A 22409-nucleotide genomic window follows, 5' to 3' on the forward strand; every position below is an offset into this window, starting at 1 on the left:
ACTGAACTCCCTGCACATATTGTTGCTCTGGCCACCACCATCTTAGTCAGGCCCCTGAGAAGGCACGCATCACCACCTGATAGAGGAGAGAGGGTCCTTTAAAAGTGCAAGTCACAAGTCCTTTGTACACAAGTTGCCCGATTGCTATTTTTGAGATTCAAATGGGAAAAGCATGTGACAGGCAGGCACTGCACATTTGTACCAGCTCTGAACTGCTGAACCATCCATGCTGAAAGGGCTCTTTAAGATCGCTTGTCACCTCTTATAGCAGACGTAAACCAAACTTTGAGCTGCAGAAGAGTGTTCCCCGCTCACACTGACTCAGGGGTGGATTTTCCATTGCCCGATGCCAGAAATTGGTTTCCCGATCAGGCGGAGAATGGAGCATCGAAGGGGAAATGGGTTTGGCGTCCCGTTGTGATGCTCTGAGCCCCCCCCCCCCTCACCTCCCCCCGCGCCGATAGTCTGACTGTGCTACCCGCCTCACACCGGCGGGAGGATGCAAGTCAATAATATGCATACATTTTAATTTGATGAATGGGCTGGTGGCCAGAGTCTCCATACAACCCCCACCCTCCCCCCACGTTATGCACTGACATCTGACATCCACAGCGGGAAATCCTCTGGGCGGGCTTTGATGCAAGTTTTCCCAAGCGTGGCCCTGACACAGTGGACCCTATGATTTGTCAAGGGGGTCAGTGCATAACTGAGATGCTACCCCATCATAAGACCCTCGCCCTGCACAATGAAAATCCTGCTCCCCCGGCGTTGACAGCAATGCTGCCTTGGAGTTTTAGCACATTCTTCCTGCATCCATGGTGGTGCCCAGTTGCATACTGGCACTCGATAACACGCACTGTGGATTTACTCACATTGGTTGCCCTCTGGAAGGCCATTGTGTCTCTGATGCACGATCAATTGCACAAAGACTAAAGTTGGGTACAACTGTGGCTTTATTAGTCAGATGCAGGGCCTCCTGCTGCAGCTGGCGAAATGGCAGGGCACTGGAGGTCATGCATATTTATACAGTTCTCCCTGGGCGGAGCCAGCCGGCAGGAGCTACCGGCGAACCTGTAGTGCAGGTCCTACCTTACATCCCCTAATACAGCGGTTCACCACATTCACTCCCTGTTAAAAATGAGTCCAGCGGGGGTGACGTGAAACTATATACAATTAGTGCAATTATGTACAGTGGTAGGAAAAAGAAAAGTCCATGTTGACGGTCCGGAGTCTGTCAAAGGTTCAGCCGGTCCGGTGCCTTGGTGCTTCGTTGGGAGCGGCGTAACGGTGGCAGCGAGGTCGGTGCTGGCAATGGTGGAGGTGGCACCGATGGCGGTGGTGGCAGTGCTGATGCTGGCCAGTCATCGGGGAACTCCGGGAGCGTGCCGAAGTCCTCTTCGTCCTCTTGTGCGAAAAGGGGGAGGGGGTGGTGGTCTGGTAGGGTCAATATTGGCGGCGCAGTGGGAGGGGGGGGGGGGTGCATGGGGGTGGGGGGGGTGTTGGGGTGGAACCTGAGTGAGACAGTATCTTGGCGACCGTCGGGGAACTCAACATAGGCATATTGAGGGTTGGCGTGGAGCGGGTGAACCCTGTCCACCAAGGGGTCCGCCTAGTGGAGTCGGACGTGCCTACGGAGAAAGACCGGTCCTGGAGCTGCGAGCCAAGTCGGGAGCGACACACCGGATGTGGACTTCCTGGGGAAGGTAAAGACACGTACATGGGGTGCGGTATTAGTGGTGGTGCACAATAGTGACCGGATGGAGTGTAGAGCGTCAGGGAGGACCTCCTGCCAGCGAGAGGCTGGGAGGTTCCTGGACCATAGGGCCAGCTGGATGGCCCTCCAAACCGTCCCATTCTCCCGTTCTACTTGCCCGTTTCCCTGGGGGTTGTAGCTGATTGTTCTGCTGGAGCATATACCCCTGCTGAGCAGGAACTAACGCAGCTCATCGCTCATGAATGAGGATCCCCTGTCACTGTGGATGTAGGCGGGGAAACCGAACAGGGTGAAGATGGTGCTGAGGGTCTTGATGACGGTGGCAGACGTCATATCGGGGCATGGGATGGCGAAGGGGAATCTGGAGTACTCATCGACCACACTGAGAATGTACATGTTACGGTCGGTGGAGGGGAGGGGCCCTTTGAAATCCACGCTGAGGCGTTCAAAGGGGCAGGAAGCCTTCACCAGGCGCGCACGGTCTGGCCGGTAGAAGTGCGGCTTGCACTCCGCACAGACCTGGCAGTCCCTGGTGACTGTCCTTACTTCCTCGACGGAGTAGGGCAGATTGCGAGCTTTGACCAGATGGTAAAATCGAGTGACCCCCGGGTGACAAAGGCTGTCGCGTAGGGCCCGGACTTGGTCCACTTGTGCGCTGGCACATGTACCTCGGGAGAGGGCGTCTGGGGGCTCATTGAGTTTACCGGGGCGATACAAAATCTCGTAATTATAGGTGGAGAGCTCGATTATCCACCGCAAGGTTTTATCATTTTTGATCTTGCCCCGCTGTGTGTTATTGAACATGAAGGCTACCGACCGTTGGTCCGTAAGGAGAGTGAATCTCTTACCGGCCAGGTAATGACTCCAATGCCGCACAGCTTCAACGATAGCTTGGGCCTCCTTTTCGACGGATGAATGTCGAATTTCAGAGGCATGAAGGGTGCGGGAAAAGAATGCCACGGGTCTGCCTGCCTGGTTTAGGGTGGCGGCAAGGGCGACGTCTGAAGCGTCACTTTCTTGTTGAAAAGGCAGTGACTCGTCCACTGCCGCATCCCGGTCTTGGCGATGTCGGCTCTGATGCGGGTGAAAGCGTGTTGTGCCTCGGCCGCGAGGGGGAATTGGGTTGTCTGGATGAGTGGGCGGGCCTTGTCCGCATAGTTTGGGGCCCACTGAGCGTAGTAGGAAAATAACCCCAGGCAGAGTTTGAGGGCATGGGGCAGTGGGGGAGGGGAAGTTCCATGAGGGGGTGCATGCGGTCGGGGTCGGGCCCAAGAAGTCCGTTTTGGCCGAGAATGGCTAACCGGGTCGTGCTGAACACACACTTCTCTTTGTTATAGGTCAGGTTGAGAAGAGTGGCAGTGCGGAGGAATTTATCGAGGTTGGCATCATGGTCCTGCTGGTCATGGCCGCAGATGGTGACATTATCTAAGTACGGAAAGGTGGCCTGCAAACCGTACTGGTCGACTATTCGGTCCATCTCTCTTTGGAAGACCGAGACCCCATTTGTGACACCGAAAGGGACACGAAGGAAGTGGTAGAGGCGACCGTCCGCCTCAAAGGCCGTGTATGGCCGGTCCGACTTCCGGATGGGAAGCTGGTGGTAGGCGGATTTCAGGTCAATTGTTAAGAAGACCCGGTACTGCGCAATCTGATTGACCATATCAGATATGCATGGGAGGAGGTACGCGTCGAGCTGCGCTTGATGGTCTGGCTATAGTCCACAACCATCCTGTGTTTCTCCCCAGTTTTAACCACTACCACTTGGGCTCTCCAGGGGCTGTTGCTGGTCTCGATAATACCCTCCTTAAGCAGCCGCTGGACTTCGGACCTGATAAAGGTCTTGTCCTGGGTGCTGTACCGTCTGCTCCTAGTGGCAACGGGCTTGCAATCCGCAGTACGATTGGCAAAAAGGGAGGGGGGATCGACCTTGAGGGTCGCGAGGCCGCAAATGGTAAGGGGGGGTAAGGGCCTGCCGAATTTGAGAGTGAGACTCTGGAGGTTGCACTGGAAGTCCAGGCCCAACAGACGTGCAGCGCAGAGATTAGGAAGGACAGAGAGGTGGAAGTTACTAAATTCTATGCCCTGGACCATGAGGGTGACTGTACAAAAGCCTCGGATTGGGATGGAGTGGGATCCGGAGGCTAGGGAGATCCTTTGATTGGCAGGATGGACCGCGAGGGAGCAGCGCCTTACCGTATCTGGGTGAACGAAGATTTCGGTGCTCCCGGAGTCCAGCAGGCACGAGGTCGCGTGGCCGTTGATTTTAACCGTCATCGACACGGTGGCCAGGTTGTGCGGACGAGATTGGTCCAGCGTCATCGAAGCGAGCTGCGGGTTGCCATCGGATGCTTCGGGTGGCAAGCATGTGCGGTTCCGATGTTGGGCTGTCCGGAGACCCTGTGAGGGACAAGATAGCGGCGCCCATGGTGCGCACATTGTGGGGTCGGGACAAGATGGCGGCACCCATGGTGCGCACATTGTGGGGTCAGCACAAGATGGCGGCGCCCGTTGGTCGCACATGGAACCGGGAGGAGAAGATGGCGGCCCCCATTGTGCATCTGGCATGAGGGAGGGTGCGATAGCGGGCGCGATCGCAGCGACTGCGCGGGCCTGGCACACAGCCGCAAAGTGGCCCTTTTTACTGCAGGACTTACAATCTGCAGTGCGAGCCGGGCAGTTTTGGCGGGGGTGCTTCTGCTGACCGCAGAAGTAGCAGCAGGCACCCCCGGGGTACGCGGATCGGTGTGCGGCGCAGGCGTATCGGGTTGGAAGGAGTAGGAGGGTGGGCAGCGCGGTGGGAGGGGTACGTTTGTACGTTACGGGATGCGACCATCATGGAGAGCGCCACGGTTTTCCTCTCCGCCAGTTCGAGCGTGCCCCCTTCCAGTAATCGTTCTCGGATGCGGTCCGACGCAATCCCCGTCACGAACGAATCGCGCATGAGGAGATTTGCATGTTCAGCGGCCGTAACGGCCTGACAGTCACAGTCCCGGACGAGTGGAATTAGGGCCCGCCAGAAGTCTTCGATGGACTCACCAGGTAGTTACGAGCGGGTGGCGAGTATATGCCTGGCGAAGAGCGTGTTCGCCTTCTGTGTGTAGTGTTCCTTAAGGAGTTCCATTGCTTTTGTATAGTTCATGGCGTCTTGGATCAACGGAACACGCTGGAGCTCAGTCTGGAGTACAGGACATTTATCTTCTGAGCCTCCGTTGGCGCGGGGTCTGCCGCGTTGATGTAGTCCTCAAAACATGCTAGCCATTGAGCAAAGTCTTTCCTGGCGTCGGGGGAGTGCGGATCCAGCTGCAGGCATTCGGGCTTAATTCAGATATCCATTCTGTGGAAAATCTGACAGTAATAAATTGATGCACGATCAATTGCACAAAGACTAAAGTTGGATACAACTGTGGCTTTATTACAGTCAGATGCGAGGCCTCCTGCTGCAGCTGGCGAAATGGCAGGGCACTGGAGGTCATGAATATTTATACAGTTCTCTGTGGGCGGAGCCAGCCGGCAGGAGCTTCCGGCGAACCTGTAGTGCAGGTCCTACCTTACATCTCCTATTACAGTGGATCACCACAGTCTCTCTTGACATTGATAATAGGCTCACCTCACCAGCCCAATGCTCTTGACCTCCGTGGCTCCCTCCTTCCAGGCAGCACATGTTTTGTTTGGGTTTCTCCTCTTCTCACCGGAGGGCATGATGTTTTCACTTCAATTCGAGACTGCATGGAGTGGGATTCTTAGGGAGTCTTCAGTAAATCGAGGGGCTGGTTTTGGCCCTAATCCACTGCCTCTCCCCCTTGCTCCAATGGCCCTGGAAGGAACCATGCAGAGAACTCCTCTCTGCAAAGATGTGGAAAACTTTCTTCATGTTCAAAAATAAAGCCTCCTCTGCTCGGAGGCAAAATTGGATCAGAGCTCTCAAAAATGTACACACAGGACAGTCAACCACCTCGGAGACCGGACATCCCGCACTCCAACACTGACTAGGTGTGATGCTCACCTGAAGGCCTCAAACGTGCCCTCCAAAGTCAAATGGTCCAACTTGTGCTTTATCGGGTGCGTTTAAATGGCGGGCCCAGAAGTCGGAAGGCCGCCCACTTCCGGGTTTGGAACCTGCCCCTCTGCCCAAAAGGATTATTCAGCTCCCCGAGTGGGAAGTACATTAGTTACAATGAAGCATGTGAACTTTTGAAATTACAAAGTGCGCTTTGCTTGTTCTTTGAAAGGCTGACATCTGTAGCACGTTATTTTGGAATGAATCATAGCAACTCTCCATAATCATAAAACACTTAATCCACATGCAGTAGAATACACCTTCACCAAAATACTTGAACTCTTATCTTTAATTTGTATCATTTGGAAATTGACAATGTGGCACATAAAATAAAAGCTTAAAAATTACTTAGTATTATTCAGCCAGATGTATCTATAATAATAATCTTTATTCGTGTCACAAGTAGGTTTAAATTAATTAACACTGCAATGAAGTTACTGTGAAAATCCCCTAGTTGCCACACTCCGGTGCCTGTTCGGGTACATAAAGGGAGAATTCAGAATGTCCAATTCGCCTAACAGCACGCCTTTCGGAACTTGTGGGAGGAAACCGGAGCACGCGGAGAAAACCCACTCAGACACGGGAGAACGTGCAAACTCCGCACAGACAGTGACCCAGGGCCGGATTCTCTGCCCCGCCGTGCCACATTTCTGTTTCAGCATGCCGGCGGGGTGCTCCGTTACGCCGGCCGGTCAATGGTGTTTCCCATTGTGGGGCAGCCCCACGCCGTCGGGAAATCCCGGCTGCCGGCAAAACGGAGCACCCCGCCCGCGGAGAATCCAGCCCCCAATCCGGGAATCGAACCCGGGTCCCTGGCACTGTGAAGCAACAGTGCTAGCCACTGTGCTACCGTGCCTCGCCCATATCTGTATATCTATACATCCTCTGGCCTAAATAAATGAAGAATCCAGTGTAGCAATTCGTACTCATCTCAGGGGAGAGGAACCAGAATGAGCTCCTTATCGTTCTGACTTATTGATCCCTTTGTAGAGCATTCTGCATAATGCTTAATTTTCAATTAGATCTATGAGCACTAATGATTACAATGCCCCAGCCAATGTGTAGGTCTTAATCTGAGACAGCAAACAGCTGTGCTATCACAGCTGCACAAAGCTAGTGCCATGCGGCAGGGTCAGACAACATAATCTGATTTGCTGGCAGGGCAGGCACTGCACTCGTGGTGTAGTCTGCTTTTTAAAAAATCTTTTCCTCAGGCTGTTGGATTCTGTTTCCCTTTGTTACCTTTACTCTTACTCCCATTTCAGACCAGCCTCAGCCGTCAATGTCACAGCTATTCACACGTTGCCGGTGTCCCCCTAGACGTCTTAACGTGCTTTTCCTGTGCTTCTTCCCAACATCTCACGCTAAATTAGCCATGTAGCCATCTCCTGATTTTAATTTAAGCTCTTTCCAGGTCATTCTCGTTCTTCCCATTTGTGTGTGTTTCTGTGTGCTGTCTCTGTGGCCTATACCTTTTTAAATGCTGTATATTATTTTCCCCACTTCCAATGGGGCTGATTGCTTTTCTGCTCTCTCCGCAGATGTTAACTAACCTGGAGAGCGTTTCCAGTACTAGATAATTTTGTCACAATTCTGACAAAATCCTGACTTCTAATAGCTGGGGGAGTTATTTTTGGTGAGAGGGTGAAAACAGATGTAAGATGGGTTACGTACTGATAACATGCATGTCTGAATGTTTGGCAGTCAAGTGGTAATTAGACACAATTCTCCACTCACCCACTTCCATTAGAGGTACGGAATGTGCTCGCTGTCATATGGTGGCAGGTTTCAGGATAGCACAGGGATCAAGGGAGAGGGTGCATAAGTTCTCAAGCAGGGCACATATGAAGTAAGTCCAGAGGAGGAGGGACGTCCTGTTGTACCCCGGGAGGTGGGGGGGCGGGCAACTTGCCTTCCTCGCTCTCTCTCCAGCAGCAGCTGGTGCTGCTCTGTCTGGCTTCACAAACTCCTCCAATTACAGCAAAAAATCAATGACCGAGTTATACCCTTTCACAGAACCATAGAATTTACAGTGCAGAACGAGGCTATTCAGCCCATCGAGTCTGCACCTTACTCAAGCTCACGCCCCCACCCTACCCCCGTAAACCCAGTAACCCGACCTAACCTTTGGGAAACTAAGGGGCAATTTACCGTGGTCAATCCACCTAACCTGCACATCTTTGGACTGTGGGAGGAAACCGGAGCACCCGGAGGAAACGCACACAGACACAGGGAGAATGTGCAAACTCCACACAGCCACCCGAGGCTGGAATTGAACCCAGGTCCCTGGAGCTGTGAGGCAGCAGTGCTAACCACTGTGGCACGGTGCCTGTCTCTTAATAACTCCTATCAGTCAGTTTTCAGTAAGACAGAGTAGCAAAGGACTGTATCTTACTGAATGCTCATTTGAAGGGTTGGTGGAGACTCAATGGGCCAAATGCCTCCTTCTGCACTGTAGCGATTCCATTCTATTCTACGTCACTAAAAGCAAAATACTGTGGATGCTGGAATCTGAAACAAAAACAGAAAATGCTAGAAAATCTCAGCAGATGTGACAGCATGTGTGGAGAGAGAACAGAGCCAGCTTTTTGAGTCTTGATCACTTCTTCAGAGCTAAAGAAAACTGGAAATAGGATGAGATTTATACTGTTGTTGCAGGCGGAGGTGGGGGAAGGTGGTGGAGCACTGGGGCTGGATAGAGGGCCAGAGATAGGTGGAGGCTAGGGAGATGTTGTGGACAAAAAGACAAAGGTAATGTAAATGGTGGTGATCATGAATAACAAGGGTGCTGGTGGGAAGAGAAAGGGAGTCAGGGCATTAAAGGATTTGTCTCCAGCGGGCAGGTTTGTGGGATTGAAGGAGCTGGGAGCTGGGGACATGTTCAGATATATGCAGGTCTGAGATTTCGCTAAGAAGGAGATAGAGAGCTTTCTGGTGGCGCCTGCCTTTACACTGTTGGAGGAGGTGCTGACGGCAGGGAGAATGGAGAAGAGGGTGGCGCCGGTGATTTATGGGACTATTCTGGGAGAAGAGAAGGCACCGCTGGAGGGGATTGAGGCCAAGTGGGAGGAAGCGTTGGGAGAGAACATGGAGGAGGGTTGTGGTGTGAGGTGCTCCGGAGGGTGAATGCCTCAACTTCATGCGCGAGGTTGGGGCTGATACAGCTGAAGGTGGTGAATAGGGCGCACCTCACAAAGGCGAGGATGAGCCGACTCTTTGAGGGGGTAGGGGATGTTTGGAGAGAATGTTGCGGGGGGAGGGGTCCCGCAAACTACGTTTATATGTTTTAGTCCTGTCCAAAGCTGGAGGAGTATTGGAGGGAGGTGTTCAGGGTAATTTTGAAGGTGGTACATGTCAGGCTTGGGCAGGGTCCTCTGGAGGCCATATTAGGAGTATTGGATCGGCCGGGGTTGGAAGCGGGTGCGGAGGCAGATGTTTTAGCCTTCACCTCGCTGATCGTCTGAAGGCAGATCCTGTTGGGGTCGAGGTCAGTTTCTCCACCCTGTGCCCTGGCGTGGTTGGGGGATTTGTTGGAGTTTTTAACACCGAGAATGAGAAGTTTGAGTTGAGGGGAAGGATAAAAGGGTTCTACAATTCATGGGCTTTGTTTATTATGCACTTTCAAGAATTGGATGACATCGATGTTAAGGGAGTGTCCCTTTAAGAAATATTTTTGTCTTATCACATGGCTTCCGTGATGTCATTATGTGGGTGGAGCTGGGCTGTGGCTCTGGAAGTTGGTTTTACTTTTGCTTTGGGTTTGGAGCTGGTTTGTGGCTCTGAGTTTTTACTTTCGTTTTCACATTTGGCTGCTGTCGACTCAGACAAAGAAGTATTTTGGCCTGTCTCTCTATTTTCAATTTTAAAGACTTATTCCAAGGAAGAAACCCAAATATTATAGATACCTACTGATTTGGAAAAAGGGTTTTTTGGTTTATGGGATCTTGTTATTGAATTGGAATGGTTAAGGGGGAATTTATTAAGGGTTATACATAGATTACTGTCGCTGTGTAGGGTCATTATGTTTGTAGTTGATAATAATTCTTACTGTGTGTGTTTATACAAATGTTAACTAAATTCGAAGAATAAAGCTTATTTTTTGATTAAAAGCATCAAAGAACTCTGTTGAATAATACCTGAAAGGGAGGCTCTTGTGGTCATCGTAACCAAAATCAATAAACGGTTGCAGGCCAGGATGACTCCATAATATACTTTGGAGTTGTTAAACCCTGGCCCATAACAATTGAACATTAGGGGGTAGGGGGGGTGGGTGGGGGAGTTGGACTGTGAATGTTGTTAGTGACTATGTATGGGTGGATGGTGGATTCCTAAATCCTTTTCTTTAATGTTTGTATTTAAAATGTTGGGGGTTGTTTTGGGGTTGGTGGAAGGGAGGAATTGTTGGCCAGAGGATTGATATTGTATTTGATAGCATTGATTGTTTGTTGGTGGGTGTAAATTTGGATGGAAATATGAAGAAATAGGAGAATAAATAAAATTTAAAAAAATAGGGGTGCTGATAGTGGCACAGTGCCTTTATGTAGAGCCTGAAATACTCAGCAACAGCATTGTTTACTCTCAACCAGCTGTTGTGTGTTCCTACATGCCATTGTAAAGTAAAGGTGCTTGGAAAAGCAAGGGTTAACATGGAACTAGAAAATAGCACCACCCATTGTATGATGTATAGAGTTACATGGTATTAGCCGCAGAGAATAGTCCATAAGAACCTTACCTGCATGGAGGCAGTACCATGCATCACAGTAGCGATGTTTCATGTTTAAATATCGATGTCTCAAGATCGCATCAACGAGACACCAAATTAACCCATAACACAACATCAACTGATCAATGTCAGACATTAGGTTAAGTTTGATCGACCAAAATGCCAGGCAGCCTTGTTAATCAGCACTAGAAGGGAATTAATGGGACAAATAAGTCCCTTAATGATCCTTTGGACAGTCATTTCCAGCACAAGCTTCAACTCCTTTACCATGATGGCACCCTTGCTAGACTGGCATTTCAGCCATTTTGGCCACCTCAGAGGTTCTTTAGCACCAGGAGGAGCTGCTGGAAATTGGCAGCTCCTCAACCTCCTCAGAATGTCAGCTGGTATCTGTTTTTTAAAAATGTCTTCCTCATGTTAATCAACATTGCAAACTCCATTCATAAAAGGGAGAGGATTTAAAATAGCAATATTGGATGGGCATTTTATTGTAACAATTTATTTCTAACCTGGGCTATTTTATCAACAACAAGTTGCATGGAATTCTGCATAAGACTTACTCCACATCAACTAGGGTGATAGTGAGTGCTTTAAACAAAATAAAGAGGCGAAGGGATCATTCAAGAGGCTATGTAGTAAATCAAAAGGAAACAATGAAGTAACAACAGAGTTGTGATAATGATAACTAGAGTGTAGCAGGAAGGGACAGATGGTACAAACTTAAGAATGCACCAGTACATAAGTCCAAAGTGTGCAAAATAGTCAAAAGGCCGGGATTCTTTGAAAATGGGGCTATGTCCCCACGCCCGCCGGAAAACGGGCGTAAATCACTCCAGACTTTTTTCGAAAAGTCCAGAGTGATTCTCCGGAGTTCAGGGGGATAGCAGGACCCCGGCATGCTCCCAGCAGCTGCTGCTGCCGATACAGGGCCCTGCACTTCTGGCCGCAGGTCTGCGCATGCGCGTGGCGCCTGCTCGTGGGTCCGCACATGCGCATGGCAGCTGTTTTCACGCCGTCCCCCGCGCAACATGGCAGAGTCCTACAGCGGGCCGGCGCGGAATAAGATAGGCCCACCGGAATGTGCGTGCCAGCCGATAGGTTGCCCCCAATCATGGACCTGGCCTCCCCCGGAGTCTGATCCCCCCGGCCCCCCACCAGGATGGCACCCGCAGCCGTGACAGCGAGCGGGACTCTGTGGAACTCGGCGGGAACTCGGTCGGTTAACTGCGGAGAATCGCCGCTGGGGCCTCTTTCAATGGCCCCTGACCGCCGCCGCGTTGACCGTGCGCGCATGGTTGGCGGGCGACTCTCCGGTCCGCACCGAGCGTGATTGTGGCGCGGAGGCTTGGAGAATCCCGGCCTCTGTATCTGAATGCAGGCAGCACTTGTAACAAAATGGATGAATTACCAGCACAGATAGAAATAAATATGTATAATCTGACAGCTATTACAGAGACATGGATGCAGGGTTACCAATGCTCCGATCTAAATATTGAAGGGTATTTGACATTTTAAAAAGATAGGCAGCAGGAATAGGTGGTGGGGTAGCTCTGCTAATTAAGTATCCAATTAGTACAGTATGCAGAGGTGGCCTAGGTTCGAAAGAGAAAAATGTAGAATTGGTTTGGGTAGAGGTAAGATATAGGGGTCATAGAATTCCTACATTGCAGAAGGAGGCCATTTGGCCCATCAAGCTCACATTGATCCACCCCCCCCCCCCTCTTTAACTGCACCCCACCTATGCCCACTCCCCGTCCCTATCCCCATAACCCCACCTAACCTTTTGGACACTAAGAGGCAACTTAGCATGGTCATCAACCTAATCTGCACATCTTTGGACTGCGGGAAGAAACTGGAACACTCAAATGCAACCCATATAGACAGTGCGAGAACGTGTAATAAATAGCAATGACAAGAGGCCACTTGTGGGAATAGTTTATAGGCCCTCTGACAGTTTACACATGATAGGAGGGCAAACTGGAATAACTAAATGCAGCAGATAGGAAAGGTGCCACAATAACTATGGGTGACTTTAACCTACATGTAGATTAGGCGAATCAGATTGGCAAAGGTAGCCTGGCACATAAGTTCAGAGAATGTGTTCAAGGCAATTTCTTAGAACAGTATATTCTGGAACCAACCATTGAGCAAGCTATTCTCGACGAGTAATGGCAAATGAGACAGGATTAATCAATAACCTCGTAATAAAGAAGCCTCCAGGCAACAATGATCATGTTCAGCTTGAAGGGGAGAAGTGTGAGTCTGAAGTGTTGCTAACTTTTGGTTGGTTCAATTGGCTCTGTTTTATAACCTTTGCTCTAGAGTCGCTGTAGCGCACAAAGACTCCATGAGACGAATAGAGTGAAGTCGATGAGGCTTTATTAAGCGTGTCTGTTCCCCCGCAGCTCGATAGTAAACTGGCCTGCGGGGGAAGACTCCGGCTTCTTATACTCCGCCTTCAGGGCGGAGCTTGAGGTCAACGGCCAACCAGGACCCGGGATCTGTCAGCCAATGACATTAGGGCTTCCAGTCCCACATGACCCCCAATACATACTACCACATTCACCCCTTGTCAAAAATGAACCCGGCGGGGTGATGCTTCGTATGGTGGTAAGGGTTTACAGAGCTGGTCCTGGGAGGACAAGACATTCACATGGCAATACAGTATTGGACAATTTCGTCCTGTTGCAACTATTTACAGAGGGTATAGGAAGAAAAGCAAAATGTTCTTGTGAACAGTCCATATTTGTTTTACATCGACGCCACGAGTCGGTCGGGCGGTCTGGTCGTCCGTGTCGATCGCCTCGACCCCGGCGGTGGTGGTGGTGCTTGTACTAGTGTTGTCGCCTCCAGGAGCCGTACGGTTTCAGCTCGGGTTTGATTCTTGGTCGGTGCTGAGGGGAGGGGAACCGATCCTCCTGGGAAGGGGGCGGTCGCGGGGTGCGGCGGTGGCAGGAAGGGGGGGGTTGGGTTGATGGTGTCGGGGGGGTGTGCGTGTTGCCGGCGGGCGCCAGATCCCGCAGGGAGACCGTGTCCTGTCGGCCGTCGGGGTACTCCACGTAGGCGTACTGGGGGTTCGCGTGGAGGAGGTGAACCCTTTCGACCAACGGGTCCGCCTTATGTGCCCGCACATGCTTCCGGAGCAGGATGGGTCCTGGGGCCGCCTGCCAGGTCGGCAGCGACATCCCAGAGGAGGACCTCCTAGGGAAGACAAGGAGACGCTCATGAGGCGTCTGATTAGTGCTCGTACATAATAACGACCGGATGGAATGGAGAGCGTCCGGGAGGACCTCCTGCCACCTTGAAACTGGGAGGTCCCTGGACCGTAGGGCCAGTAGGACGGCCTTCCAGACCGTGCCATTCTCCCTTTCTACTTGCCCGTTCCCCCGGTGGTTGTAGCTGGTCGTCCTGCTTGAGGCTATGCCCTTGCTGAGCAGGAACCGGCGCAGCTCGTCACTCATGAAAGAGGACCCCCTGTCGCTGTGGACGTATGCGGGGTAACCGAACAGTATGAAGATGCAGTTCAGGGCTTTAATGACTGTGGCCGCGGTCATGTCAGAGCAGGGAATGGCAAAAGGGAAGCGGGAGTATTCGTCCACTACATTAAGAAAATATGCGTTGCGGTCGGTGGAGGGGAGGGGCCCGTTGAAATCGAGACTGAGGCATTCAAAGGGGCGGGAAGCCTTAATCAGGTGCGCTCCATCTGGCCTGAAAAAATGCGGCTTGCATTCCGCGCAGATGTGGCAGTCCCTTGTGACTGTACGGACCTCCTCTAAAGAGTATGGGAGATTGTGGGACTTGATGAAGTGGTAAAACCGAGTGACCCCCGGGTGGCAGAGGTCCTCGTGGAGGGTTTGGAGGCGGTTAATTTGTGCGTTGGCACATGTGCCGCGGGATAGGGCATCGGACGGCTCGTTCAGCTTTCCGGGACGATACAAAATCTCATAGTTGAAGGTGGAGAGCTCGATCCTCTCCACCTTAAGATTTTGTTGTTTTTGATTTTGCCCCGCTGTGCACTATCGAATATGAAGGCTACCGACCGTTGGTCGGTGAGGAGAGTGAATCTCCTGCCGGCCAGGTAATGCCTCCAATGTCGCACAGCTTCCACTATGGCTTGGGCTTCCTTTTCTACTGAAGAGTGGCGGATTTCTGAGGCGTGGAGGGTCCGGGAGAAAAAGGCCACGGGTCTGCCCGCTTGGTTAAGGGTGGCCGCTAGAGCTACATCGGAGGCGTCTCTCTCGACCTGGAAGGGGAGGGACTCGTCGATGGGGCGCATCGTGGCCTTTGCGATATCCGCTTTGATGCGGCTGAAGGCCTGGCAAGCCTCTGTTGACAGAGGGAAGGTCGTGGTCTGTATTAGGGGGCGGGCCTTGTCTGCGTACTGGGGGACCTACTGGGCGTAGTACGAAAAGAACCCCAAGCAGCGTTTCAGGGCTTTTGGGCAGTGTGGGAGGGGAAATTCCATGAGTGCGCGCATACGTTCGGGGTCGGGGCCTATTATCCCATTGCGCACTACGTAGCCCAGAATGGCTAGCCGGTCGGTGCTAAAAACACACTTGTCCTCGTTGTACGTGAGGTTCAAGGCTTTGGCGGTCTGGAGGAATTTTTGGAGATTGGCGTCGTGGTCCTGCTGATCGTGGCCGCAGATGGTTACATTGTCGAGATACGGGAACGTGGCCCGCAACCCATGTTGATCAACCATTCGGTCCATCTCCCGTTGGAAGACCGAGACCCCGTTTGTGACGCCAAAAGGGACCCGTAGGAAATGATATAATCGCCCGTCTGCCTCGGAGGCTGTGTACTTGCGGTCACTTGGGCGGATGGGGAGCTGATGGTAGGCGGACTTGAGGTCCACGGTGGAGAAGACTTTATATTGGGCAATCCGATTGACCATGTCGGATATGCGGGGGAGAGGGTACGCATCTAGTTGTGTGTACCTGTTGATGGTCTGGCTATAGTCAATGACCATCCTTTGTTTCTCCCCTGTCTTCACTACTACCACCTGCGCTCTCCAGGGACTATTACTGGCCTGGATTATGCCCTCCTTTAGTAGCCGCTGGACTTCGAACCGAATGAAGGTCCGGTCCTGGGCGCTGTACCGTCTGCTCCTAGTGGCGACGGGTTTGCAATCCGGGGTGAGGTTCGCAAACAAGGACGGGGGTTGCACCTTGAGGGTTGCGAGGCCGCAGATAGTGAGTGGGGGTATGGGGCCGCCGAATCTGAACGTAAGGCTCTGTAGATTGCATTGGAAATCTAATCCCAGCAAGGTGGGGGCACAGAGTTGGGGAAGGACGTTTAGATTGTAGTTTTTGAACTCCCTCCCCTGCACCGTTAGGGTAACTATGCAGAATCCCCGGATCTGTACGGAGTGGGATCCTGCAGCTAGGCAAATCTTTTGTGCGCTGGGATAGGTGGTCAAGGAACAGCGTCTTACAGTGTCGGGGTGTATAAAGCTTTCCGTGCTCCCGGAGTCGACTAGGCATGGCGTCTCGTGGCCGTTTATTAGTACCGTTGTCGTCGTCGTCTGGAGTGTCCGGGGCCGGGCTTGATCGAGCGTAATCGAAGCGAGCCGTGGTTGTAGTAGTGGAGTGGGGTCCGTTGTTGCCGTCCAAGATGGCGGCGGGGTTGAACAAAATGGCCGCCCCCATACATCGCACGTGGCTGGGGGGTCACAAGATGGCGGCGGGGGTGGACAAAATGGCCACCCCAAGCGTCGTACAGGTCTGGGGCGGTCCAAGATGGCGGCGCCCCTCCTCCCTTCGTGGTGGCCGGGACCCAAAATGGCGGCGTCTGCGGGTCGCACATGGTGTGCTGGGGGGGCTGGGGAGCGCTAGGACCGCGAGCGCTAGGACCGCGCGGTGCTCCCTCACCGCGAGCGCTAGGACCGCGAGCGCTAGGACCGCGCGGAGCTCCCTCACCGGGGACAGCGGTGGTCGGGGCCCAAGTAGGTGGCGCCGGCGGGTCAGGCGTGGGGCGCGGGGTGGGGGTTAGGGTGGCGTTAGGGACGCGGAAAACTCCCTCCTCTCCGTGGAGAGTGTTGGCCGGGACCCAAAGCGGTAGCGCCGGCGGCGGGTCATGCATGGGCTGCGGGGAGAGGGGTTGGGGAGCGTAGGCGGCGTGCAGGGCTCCCAGTTCTCCTGGGACCGCGGTGGTCGGGACCCAGAGCGGATGCGCCTGCGGGTCGCACATGGCGTGCTGGGGGGGTTGGGGCGCAGGGCTCCCAGTGCTCCCGGGACGGCGGCGACCTCGCGGGACCGGCACACAACCGCATAATGGCCCTTTTTCCCGCAGCTTTTGCAGATAGCTGCGCGGGCCGGGCAGCGCTGTCGGGGGTGTTTTGCCTGGCCGCAGAAATAACAGCGGGTGCCCCCGGTGCGACTCGGCGTTTGGACCGCGCAAGCCTGTGGGGTGTCCGGGGGGGGGGGTAGGGGGTTTGCCGCGACGGGTACGTACGGGGCCCAATGGGTTGCCGCGCGGTCGGGGCCGTAGGCGCGGGTATTACACGCGGCCACGTCTAGGGAGGCTGCTAAGGCCCGTGCCTCTGAGAGTCCTAGCGACTCTTTTTCTAGAAGTCTTTGGCGGATTTGGGAGGATTGCATACCTGCCACAAAAGCATCGCGCATTAACATGTCCGTGTGTTCGTTTGCGTTCACCGACGGGCAGCTGCAGGCTCGTCCCAAAATCAGCAGCGCGGCGTAGAACTCGTCCATCGATTCTCCGGGAGTTTGCCGTCTCGTCGCGAGCTGGTAGCGAGCGTAGATTTGGTTAACTGGGCGAACGTAGAGACTTCTCAGTGCTGCGAACGCCGTCTGGAAATCGTCCGAGTCTTCGATGAGGGAGAAAATCTCCGTGCTCACCCTCGAGTGCAGGACCTGCAGTTTTTGGTCTTCTGAGACTCGGCCGGTGGTCGTTCTGAGGTAGGCCTCGAAGCAAGTCTGCCAGTGCTTGAAGGCTGCTGCCGCGTTCACTGCATGGCGGCTGATCCTCAGGCATTCCGGAATGATCCTGAGCTCCATAGTCCTTTTTAGGCATGCTTAATAAATTGTAGCGCACAAAGACTCCATGAGACGAATAGAGTGAAGTCGATGAGGCTTTATTAAGCGTGTCTGTTTCCCCGCAGCTCGATAGTAAACTGGCCTGCGGGGGAAGACTCCGGCTTCTTATACTCCGCCTTCAGGGCGGAGCTTGAGGTCAACGGCCAACCAGGACCCGGGATCTGTCAGCCAATGACATTAGGGCTTCCAGTCCCACATGACCCCCAATACATACTACCACAGTCGCCAGGTATCTTTATGATACCGCCACGAGGTTCAAGTTCAAGTAATGATCAATAGCTCAAACACCAATTAGTAAGATTCAAATCAAAACACATTTATTATACATAGTTTCAATCGCTACTCATGCATAAATTCTACTTAATAAACTATCTCTATAACTAACAGGCCTATACTTAGCTTTGGACTGGCCCACCAGGTCAGGGGAACAAATGGCCTTTCGTTCAGGTCCTGAGTCTGCAGGATTCAAAAGCTGGCATGGACTGGCAGCTAGGAGCGCCTATCTCGTAGCGAGCGTTGACTTGAGACTTACTTGCTTGGAGGCAGCTTGGGTAGTTCACTCTCAAGGGTTGATTTGCTGCTGAGTGACCCTGCCAAGAAGGATGATTTGAACTTGGGGGCTTTACTTTATAGTCCCCAGGGGCTTCCCGCCCTTCGAGGCGGACCCCGTACCTGGTTCCAAGTGATTGGACTACTTTCCGATCACTTGGATCGATTTCTCCAATGCTGGAGCGGTTCCCTGATCGCTAGGCGGTCCCTAAATGTCCGTTGGCCTTCCTTTGTCTTGGCTGCTGCTGGCGCTGAGGAGTCTGGCTCGGCTTTGTTTACCTTAACTGTTGCCATTGTGCCTGGGAATCGCACATTACTATGCAGATGGCTGCTGCATTACTATGCAGATGGCTGCTGGTTTCGGTGCTGTCTGGTTGTTTTGCAGGTTCCAATATACATGATTTCTGCACTTGCTAGTCTTTGCCTGTGTTGGCTGAATTTCCCTTCAGCCTTTGCGGTTCTCCATTTAAAGTCAGGAAGTGGCCAACTCAGGTGGCTACAGAAGTTAGTGGTTTAAACATAAATAAAGGTGTAATGACTTAGGCCAGGCCTTTGAGATTGGCCAATTAGAATATGAGTTCACTGATTAGTGGTCTAATCAGGGAACCCCTTTCTTTGAATATAACAGGGAGTGTCAGATCCTCTGCACTCCCAGTGTAGACAGCAGACTGAATGCACCTGATTGTTCGGCTCTTGGTATTGTAAATAAAAGGAATTCTGGTGAAGGGACTTCTGCCTCCGTGAACATATTACAAAAGGTATAATCATAATGATATGAAAGCAGATCTAGCTCAAGTGAACTGGGAAACTAGGTTAAAAGGTAAACAGTAGAGATGTGGTTAAAAAGGGTTCCCACTGAGATAATCTAGTCCACTCCTCCACCATACCCAACACCTCTCCCATCACCCATGGGACCTTCCCATGCAATCACAGAAGGTATAACACCTGCCCCTTTACCTCTTCCATGCTTAACATCCCAGGCCCAAACACTCATTCCAGGTTAAGCAGCGTTTCACTTTGACCTTGTACAATTTGGTCTATTGCATTCACTGCTCCCAATGGGTCTCTTCTATATCGGAGAGACCAAACGCAGACTGGGTGATCGCTTTGCTGAGCACCTTCGGTCTGTGCGCATTCAGGACCCTGACCTTCCCGTTGCTTGCCATTTTAACACAAGACCCTGCTCCCATGCCCACATGTCTGTCCTTGGCCTGCTGCAATGTTCCAGTGAAGCTCAATGCAACTGGAGGAACAACATCTCATCTTCCGGTTAGGCACGCTGCAGCCTTCCGGTCCCAACATCGAATTCAACAACTTCAGATGATTAGCTCTACCCCACATTGACCCATTTGTTTTCATCCCATTTCATTTTAACTTTTTTACCATTTCTTTCTCTCTTGTCTTTCTTTATATATATTCGCACCCCCCCCATCTTACCCACCTTTCATTACCCTTTACCCCCCCCTTGCTTCCACCTTCCCCTCCCCCCACATCTACACCTGTCACAGTTTACCCTCTGATGTTAATTTCTCTGCAGTTTGGCCTTTCACACCTTTTGTTCTCTCTGGGGACTGCCATTAGCATTCTTTCCCCTTGCTTTCTGTGGCTATTAGTATCCCGTTTCCCTGGGTTTCTGTGGCTATGACTCATCTTTCATTCTCTTTTTAAAAAAAATATTTTTATTCAAATTTTTTACATATTTTCAACCAAATACAAACACTCCTTACAAAAATAAGAAACAAACAAAGAACACATAAATAAACATCTTATAGCTATGTCACGTATCTCCCCAATATACAAGCCCCCCATTAAATGATAATAAACACAATAGTAAACAAAAAGTAACCCCCCCCTCCCCCCGGGTTGCTGCTGCTGCTGTCCACTTCCTAACGCTCCGCTAGAAAGTCTAGGAACGGTTGTCACTGCCTGAAGAACCCTTGCACAGATCCTCTTAAGGCAAATTTTATCCTCTCCAGTTTAATGAACCCTGCCATGTCGTTGATCCAGGCTTCCAAGCTTGGGGGCCTTGCCTCCTTACACTGTAGCAGAATCCTCCGCCGGGCTACCAGGGACGCAAAGGCCAGAATACCGGCCTCTTTCGCCTCCTGCACTCCCGGTTCGTCCGATAACCCAGATAGTGCGAGCCCCCACCTCGGTTTAACCCGGGTGTGTACCACCTTAGACACCGTCCTCGCAACGCCCCTCCAGAACCCAACCAGCGCTGGGCACACCCAGAACATGTGGGCGTGATTTGCTGGGCTCCCCGAACACCTCACACACTTGTCCTCTACTCCAAAAAACCGACTCAGCCTTGCCCCAGTCATGTGCGCCCTGTGCTGGACCTGAAATTGTATCAGGCTAAGCCTGGCGCAAGAGGAGGAAGAATTTACCCTACCCATGGCGTCTGCCCATGTACCCTCATCTATCTCCTCCCCCAGCTCCTCCTCCCATTTACCTTTCAGCTCCTCCACCGAGGCCTCCTCCTCCTCCTGCATCTCCTGGTAGATCGCCGAGACCCTGCCTTCTCCAACCCACACCCCCGAGAGCACCCTATCCTGGATCCTACGTGCTGGCAGCAGCGGGAATTCCTTCACCTGCCATCTTACATCCGGGTAGGATGGATGGGGGGTACCAAAGCTGGTATAGGGCAGGTATTCGGAGGATGGGGGACCTGTTTATAGACGGGGCTTTCCCCAGCATGCAGGCGCTGGAGGAGAGGTTCGGCCTGCCCCCGGGGAATGCGTTCAGGTACCTTCAGGTTCGGGACTTACTTAGAAAACAGGTGGGGACATTCCCACTGCTGCCCCCACGTAGGATTCAGGATAGGATGGTGTCTGGTGTCTGGGTAGGAGGAGGAAGGTGTCGGACATATATCAGGAGCTGCAGGAGGTAGAGGAAGCCTCAGTGGGGGAGTTGAAGGATAAGTGGGAGGAGGAGCTGGGCGAGGAGCTGGATGAGGGCCTGTGGGTCGATGTCCTGGGCAGGGTGAACTCCTCCTCATCATGTGCCAGGCTCGGCTTAATCCAGTTTAAGGTGGTGAATCGGGCGCATATAACGGCGGCAAGAATGAGTAGGTTTTTTGGGGTGGAGGACAGGTGCCCGAGGTGTGCAGGGAGTCCGGCGAATCATGCCCATATGTTTTGGGCATGCCCGGCGCTTAAAGGATTCTGGCAGGGGTTTCCAAGGGTGATGTCTAGGGTTTTGGATGCTCGGGCGAAGGCGAGTCCAACGGTAGCGATATTTGGGATGTCGGAGGATCCGGGAGTGCAGGAAGCGAAAGAGGCATAGGTACTGGCCTTTGCCTCACTGGTAGCCCGGAGACGGATTTTGTTAATGTAGAGGGACTCGAAACCCCCATGCGTGGAGACCTGGGTTAGCGATATGGCGGGGTTCCTCAGCCTGGAGCGAATAACGTTCGCCTTGAGAGGGTCCTTGATGGGGTTCTCCCGGCGGTGGCAACCTTTCCTTGGCTTTAAGACCATAAGACATAGGAGTGGAAGTAAGGCCATTCGGCCCATCGGGTCCACTCTGCCATTCAATCATGGCTGATTTCAACTCCATTTACCCCCTCTCTCTCCATAGCCCTTAATTCCTCGAGAAATCAAGAATTTATCAACTTCTGTCTTAAAGACACTTAACGTCCCGGCCTCCACCGCCCTCTGTGGCAATGAATTCCACAGACCCACCACTCTCTGGCTGAAGAAATTTCTCCTCATCTCTGTTCTAAAGTGACTCCCTTTTATTCTAAGGCTGTGCCCCCGGGTCCTAGTCTCCCCTGCTAATGGAAACAACTTCCCTACATCTACCCTATCTAAGCCATTCATTATCTTGTAAGTTTCTATTAGATCTCCCCTCAACCTCCTAAACTCCAATGAATATAATCCCAGGATCCTCAGACGTTCATCATATGTTAGGCCTACCATTCCTGGGATCATCCGTGTGAATCTCCGCTGGTCCCGCTCCAGTGCCAGTATGTCCTTCCTGAGGTGTGGGGCCCAAAATTGCTCACAGTATTCTAAATGGGGCCTAACTAATGCTTTATAAAGCTTCAGACACTACCTGCCCCTCCACCTATCTTTGTATCATCGGCAAACTTAGCCATAATGCCCCCAGTCCCGTCATCTAGATCGTTAATATATAAAGAGAACTGCTGTGGCCCCAACACTGAACCCTGCGGGACACCACTCGTCACCGGTTGCCATTCCGAAAAAGAACCTTTTATCCCAACTCTCTGCCTTCTGCCTGACAGCCAATCGTCAATCCATGTTAGTACCTTGCCTCGAATACCATGGGCCCTTATTTTACTTAGCA

The 22409-nt window shown here is 52.3% G+C and overlaps 1 long non-coding RNA gene across 1 annotated transcript in view; it reads right to left on the bottom strand.

Annotated features, from left to right (window-relative positions):
* The window catches only part of LOC140388062 (uncharacterized), a 205333-nt gene extending 197695 nt beyond the window's left edge, over nt 1–7638 (bottom strand). The window contains exon 1 of the long non-coding RNA XR_011934076.1: nt 7509–7638. This is a non-coding gene — a long non-coding RNA (uncharacterized lncRNA). The remainder of the gene's footprint in view (nt 1–7508) is intronic.
* Nucleotides 7639–22409: the final 14771 nt, after the last annotated feature.

Source organism: Scyliorhinus torazame, chromosome 13 (assembly GCF_047496885.1).
Source record: "Scyliorhinus torazame isolate Kashiwa2021f chromosome 13, sScyTor2.1, whole genome shotgun sequence".
NCBI classification, from domain to species: domain Eukaryota; kingdom Metazoa; phylum Chordata; class Chondrichthyes; order Carcharhiniformes; family Scyliorhinidae; genus Scyliorhinus; species Scyliorhinus torazame.